The sequence below is a fragment of the Strongylocentrotus purpuratus genome, unplaced genomic scaffold, assembly GCF_000002235.5.
Source record: "Strongylocentrotus purpuratus isolate Spur 01 unplaced genomic scaffold, Spur_5.0 spur5_contig_850, whole genome shotgun sequence".
Lineage (NCBI taxonomy): Eukaryota > Metazoa > Echinodermata > Echinoidea > Camarodonta > Strongylocentrotidae > Strongylocentrotus > Strongylocentrotus purpuratus.
Window position 1 is genome coordinate 1,756,013 of NW_022145558.1, and position 6,601 is coordinate 1,762,613.

General features: G+C 37.2%; 1 protein-coding gene across 1 annotated transcript in view; it reads left to right on the forward strand.

The window, feature by feature from the left end:
- Window positions 1-3,834, forward strand: part of LOC115917870 (two pore calcium channel protein 2-like) — a 67,337-nt gene extending 63,503 nt beyond the window's left edge. Inside the window, exon 25 of the transcript XR_004065793.1 lies at window positions 3,737-3,834. The gene's annotated coding sequence lies outside the window, so the exon portion shown is untranslated. The remainder of the gene's footprint in view (window positions 1-3,736) is intronic.
- Window positions 3,835-6,601: the final 2,767 nt, after the last annotated feature.

The following is a 6,601-nucleotide window of genomic DNA, read 5'->3' on the forward strand; positions in this document are numbered from 1 at the left end:
ATTGGTTGATTAATTGATTGAACTATCGTGTGGTTGGTTAATTGTATTGAATGATTTATTAATTGATTGATTGTATGCCTTTTAATTTTATTGATTGAACGATTGGTTGGTTTGTTGATTGAATAGTTTGTTGTTTGATCGGTTAAGTGATTGGTTGACTGATCTAATGATTGCATGAATGGTGATGTAATACAACGTTTTTAAAAATCTCAATAGGCCTGTCCTCATCAGCTCGAGTTTGCCAAATAACCCGCTATTTCAACTATCCTGATCGCAAGTTAACCAGTTGATACCAGTTAATTTGCATCCTCATCAGCCCACAGCGGGATATTTGGTCAAGAAACTCTCCCTTGTTTCCAAAATATCCTGCTATTTGGGAAATAGCGGGCTAATTTGTGCCCGTCCGGGCTAGTTTGTGATGAGCGTATCGGTCTGGTGAAGAAGCAATATCGAGCTTCGGGATAATGTCCAGAGTCTGAAAATAGCGGGTTATTTGGCAAACTCGAGCTGATGAAAACGTGCCTAACGATGAGTGGTTAAAAAAAGTTCATTCCTAGCGTGCAGTAAGATGGGCCATATGAATGTAAACCGAGACACCCGGAGTGCACCTAAGAACACTCTATTCAACAGTGTCATGTGATTGCGATCTTATTTACGACCTTTTGATATCAAATTACGATCTTAAAAAGCCTGCAGGTCTACATGTACCAGTGAATCTGAGGAAACTCATGACTTTCCTAGTCATGTGGTGTTTAGCATGCTACATTACAATTTGGTATATTATGGAGATAGTCCTACAGTAGAATCTTTCAAAAGCAACATTAAAACTATCTTTTCCAATTTGCTTTTAGTTGATCTGATTTTCCTTCTTTTTGTGTTATATTGTATTATTGTACAAATATGTTCATGTATTTTCATGTTTTGCACTAGTGCGCCTTTAGCATTTGATTTTCAAGTGGATTTGGCGCATAATGAATCCTATACATTATTGTTATTATTATCATCCAATGCAAGGGGTTGCTTGTTCAGAGCTGCTACTAGTTTGCGGACATAAATCTTAGTTGTCGGTGGTAGTGGACAACAGTGTATTAACGGCAAGACTACACAGACTGCATGGTTGACTATGCTGTGTAGGCCATGTAATATTATTCATGTGCATGTAGATGCTACACAGTCAGAGGCTGATGGAGTTAGGCTAGATTCAAGGTTGTATGGAATTGTGTTTGTGTCAAATAGGGTCTGTGCCTTGGATTGAGTCTACGGTCGAACCAGTTTCAAGCTGATTATAGAAACATTCTTGTATATGATGAGTTAAATTATTTTTGTTCTTCTTTAAGAAAGGTGGGGTAAAAAGGTAATGCCTGAAAATTAGATTTTTACAGAAGCCTACCAAATTTTACGAAGGGAAAGATTAACATGTAGTTGTATCTCTAGTGTTTTAACCTCACCATTTTATTGTGTGTTTATGTGGGGGAGGGGGTTACTGGTTCCCCTCGCCCACAGTCTACCCTAAATGCTGTACTCCTAACCCTTCTTTGAGAGGAGAGGGGGCGTTTTGGTCCCTTGCCCCCCCCCCCCCCCCCCCCCCCCCCCCCCCGATCTACGCTGCCCACCATACAGAAATTTAATATAAAGTGAATAGTGGATAAATGGATGCCGAGTTAATGGTTTAAAGCCACACTGTACTACTTGTAACTACTTGCTCCCTCTATATAGAAAACTTCCCCAATTGGTGCCTATTGGTCCCCCATGATCCTCTTTTTCTTATGTTAATTGGAGCTCAGTTAATGAGATAGCCACCTGTCAGTGACCTCGCTGTGTGGTCTAATCCCTTCTGGCTGAACTAGTACAGCCGGCCTTTAACAAAAAAGGAACACATAATCCCATGTGTGCACATTTTTGCTGGTGCATATCAGTGTTTTCTTTACTTTTGTCTACATACATTTCACAGTCCAAATCACTCACAGTATAGTGATCGATTCATAGTGAATTTTCAGCTTTTTTCTTTTGTGGAATGTATAGAAGAACACATTGCTGTTGAATTTCATTTATCAAAAATGTGACATATTTAGGGTAAATTGTTGAAAATTAGTTGAAAATTACTGACATACTATTATTATTATTATTTTCAATCCTATTATTATTTGTATTATTGTAATTATTATTATTATTGTTGGTAATAATACTATCACTATTACAATTATCATTATTTTAGTAGTATAAGTAGTAGTAGTAGTAGTAGTAGCAGTAGTAGTATTAACAGTTATAGTAGTAGTAGTCATATTTTTTCGCCACCTGAGCCTGAGGGGCAAAAAAGCGGACTGAATCACTGAAACCCCACACATCTCTCCTCTATTATATACCTGTAGCTTATCTGGCAAAATACTGATAACTGAGTTCATAGTTCCAATCCCTGGGTCGAGAGAGACAGGTTTAAGGAAGATGCATATACCTTGAATGCATCTTACCCAAGATATGAAAGTTTGTACTACCTAGGGACTGACTTGGATTGGAACAGGCTAAATTGAACCATGACATTGCACCTTAAAGCTGATATCTAATGAAGATGTGAAACTGGCCAGTTCTAACTGGTTTAGAGTGGACTGAACTGGATCAGACTAGATGAATCAAACTCTTTGTATTTGTTTCTGGTATCTACTGAAAATAAACTGATTTGAGCTGGTTCAGACTGGATCAAAGTGGGACATTAAAAATCTAATTGTTTTATCACATGTTACTGTCGATATCTACCGGTACTGAAGATAAACTTGTATAACTGGTTCAGTCTAGATTAAAGTAGAACTGTTTGTTAAATTTGATTTTGCTGTCCAGATCTACTCAAGCTTGTTTGAGCTGGTTCAGACTGGATTAAAGAGGAACAGTCTAAATTGTTTATTTGGACCCTTCAGCTACTATCTACTGAAGACGAAAGTAAAATAGTGGTTTGAACGGGTTCAGAGCGGAATATGATGAATCAGACAAGATCCAGATTCATTTGACCTCAAGTGACTGCTAAATTTACTTCAAATCTCAAATGTACTGATTCTGACTTGATTGGTATGGATGAGGTTAGAATATTGAACCCTTGTATTGAATAACGAAGTTGGTAATTTAAACTGGTTCTGACCAGATTGAACTGGATTAGACAAGATTGTGTAAATTAAAATGACTTTTCTAATGATATCCACCGGTGATGTGGAATATGCTAGTTCTGACCTGATAAGTATGGTCCGCTTAGATTGATTATGTGGCCATTACTGCAGATATGTATATGGTGGATATATGGAATGGAACTGGTTCTCACCAGATTGAACAGGACTGGACAAGATAATGTGGGCTTATACAACCTTTCTGATGATATCTACTTTAGATGTGTGTTATGCCGGTTCTGATCTTATTGATACAGATTAGGTTTAGATTAAATGGATTCATTGGACACTTCTGGTAATATCTGCCAAATATATGTGTAAGAAATGAGCTGGTATATACTGGTTTTGACTAGATTGAGCTGGATGTATTCATTTCGACCCCTCAGATCATTGATATCTACTCAAGGTGTACAATATTGTTTGATGAGAGCTAGAAGGGGGTTAAATAAATCAATATTAATACATAATTGGTATTCTCTCTTTGTATATATAAATATATATATATATATATATATATATATATATATATATATATATATAGGCCTATATAATATATTAACCTACTCATATATTCTATTTCATAACAGGTTCCTAGTTATTGCAGGAAACAACACCCTAAACAGTCAAGTATTCATGATCAAGACGGTGACGTTGACATTGATAAATGAAAAACATTCTGCATGATTTAAGGTAAGGCGCGAGAGAAAGGATGGGTGAATTAAAGAGTGAGGTGAGAATTATGAAGACAATGGAAAAGGACTGGAAAGGGAGAGAGAGAGAGAGAGAGAGTGAAAAAGAGAAAGGGAGAGGAGAGAGAGAGAGAGAGAGAGAGAGAGTGAAAGAGAGGGGGAGAGAGAGAGAGAGAAAGGTGATGGGGAGGGAGAGAGAGTTTGGGGGAGATAGAGAGCGAATGATTTTTGAGAGAAACATACATAAATTGATACACATGTACCAGTAAAGGTTTTTTACCAAAACTCAAGATAATAATGAATTTGAATTAAAGGGTTTATTATTACGTTGTTGCAGCCACTGGCTTGATCAAGAAATATTTACATCATTGATTAAAACATGTTAAGAATAAAATACACACCTATTTGAAAATTATCATAACTGTATATTCATAAATGTGATAAATATATACATACCTGTATCGCGTAGATATGAGTTGATACATTATTAGAATATGATGGTATAGATATGGATTTGGAAGATACCTCCTTATCTTACATGTTTATGCATGTATATCAATATGTCCTTTGATAAGATTACAGGTCAACGAGGATGAAAAGAATGAAAACATAATTTGAGATGAATGTGGGTACTTCATTCAAAAGTCCAGTTGGGGTCCAGTGGTTTGAACACTTGGCAGGAGATCTTTAGGTCGTGGGTTCAATCCCGGCATTGCACCTACATGTACAGTGTATGTCCCTAAAGAGAATGTTAAGCCCTGGGGAGAGGTGAAATAATCTGTGAGCGTTTTCATGGTTATTATGCAAGTATGGAAGAACATCAGAGAAAAAATGTTCCCTGAAAAGCATGGCTCTTCAAATGTAACAGCTTAACAATGTGGGCCACATTTTTATGCCACATGTTCGTGTAGTCCCATATATTTCTGTGTACAGTGCTTGTTACTTTTACCAAGACTGGGCCAAATTCTTATCATTTTGATGATTCCAGAACCTTGTAGTACACACCAAAACTTATATGCTACATGATCAACCTTTTCTGATCGATTCCACACTGTTTCTTTCACAATGCAATCACATGACCAGAACTCAACTTTATCTTTAAGTGAGGCATTTTATCTACATCGCTTCCCTCCACCCAGGTGGGTAAATGGGTACCTGGTTGGATGCAAAATTAATTGCAGTTAACTAAGCGATGTGAGCATCAGTATAATGTCACCTGGCTTGAGCGCTCCCCAGGAAGTGGAGAATGTGTGCAGGCAAGCCCTTTCTGATGACCTAACAATAATATATTTGTAAAGCACTAAGAGACACCATAGATTTTTTAAAGCCTGTCTGCACTAGGTTGGCCAGGAGGGGTTGGACCTCCCTGCATGGTCACTGGCAGGTGGTTATCTCATCGAATCAGCTCTCAATTAACCTAAGAAAAAGAGGATCATGGGGGATCAATGGGTACCGCTTAGGCATTGTTTGCTATATAGAGGGCGCAAGTAGCTACAAGTAATGCTGTCCAGCTTTAAGCACAATATTATATAGAGGAAAATTTGACTAAAATCAACAAATATTTTTGAGGTAACTCAACTGAGGAATTAAAAGTATTTCCCTTTGAAAAATAAAAAGATAATGCAATATATACCTTAGTAATTTGTTTGAAAGGTGTTCCATCTTCTTTTTAATAGTAAATGGAGAAGCTTAAGTTCTTCAATTTATAACTTTTGATACAAATTAACAGGTAGCCTAAAAGAAGTGAGGGAGAGAAAAGGACAGAGAACAAGTTAGATGGAAAGGGAGAGAGAGGTGGTGTGAGGCGAATGTCTCTTTCTTAAGTTCATATTTTAGTCTGCACTGCTTTTATCTTACAAATTATTTTTCTCTTCAATAGGGTTGTAACTTAATGTTGACCAAATGCATATAATGGAACCACTCATAAAGATTTGAGTAATAAATGTTCATCTACTAAAGGATTTTGAAAACATTTCCTCTAGCATTATCAATTGAGCTTTGTTGTTTCAACCATCACATTTATGCAATGTCTCCCTCTGTTGCTGTAGATTGGGAAGTGTCCTGGATATCTTTTCACTACTTCACTGGTTATGTGCATCTGCTTTTACATGCAGACTAATTTGCACACCCCCCCCCCCCCTCCCCCTCCCCCTCCCCCCCCCCCCCCCCCCCCCTCTCTCTCTCTCTCTCTCTCTCTTTCACTCTCTCTCTTCTCCTCTCTTCTCTCTTCTCTCTTCTTCTCCTTCTCTATTCTTTTCCTCTCTCTCTCTCTCTCTCTCTCTATCTCCTCCTTGTTCCTTTTGCTATCAAACCCACTCTCCTATCTACTTTTCAGCAACTTCTGTTACATTGTTCTTACCCTATACTTGATCTGAGATAAGCAAAAGTTGTATAACCAGTACAAACACTTGAGAAGTTTTCTTACAAAAAATGTATATGTAATTCTTCTTCTTCACCAGAACTCAAATCTCCCTATTAAATTACTGCAATATTTATGATTTTATAACCCGCCTGACCCTTAGCAGATGATAAAACAGCTATTACTATGGCTATTAGGCATATACAGGTTTCTTTTATGATATCAATTAAACGTACCAGCTTAGGGCAAGTTTCCAGAAGAATAAATACTATTTTCTGAGAACTAATTGATAACATGATTTATCAGTGCACTCATATCAGTAGCAATTTCAGAGAAATGATACAGAAAGCATGGCACCATGGGTCTTCATGATCTAGTAAAAGGTGTTTGTTTTCATATTTCCA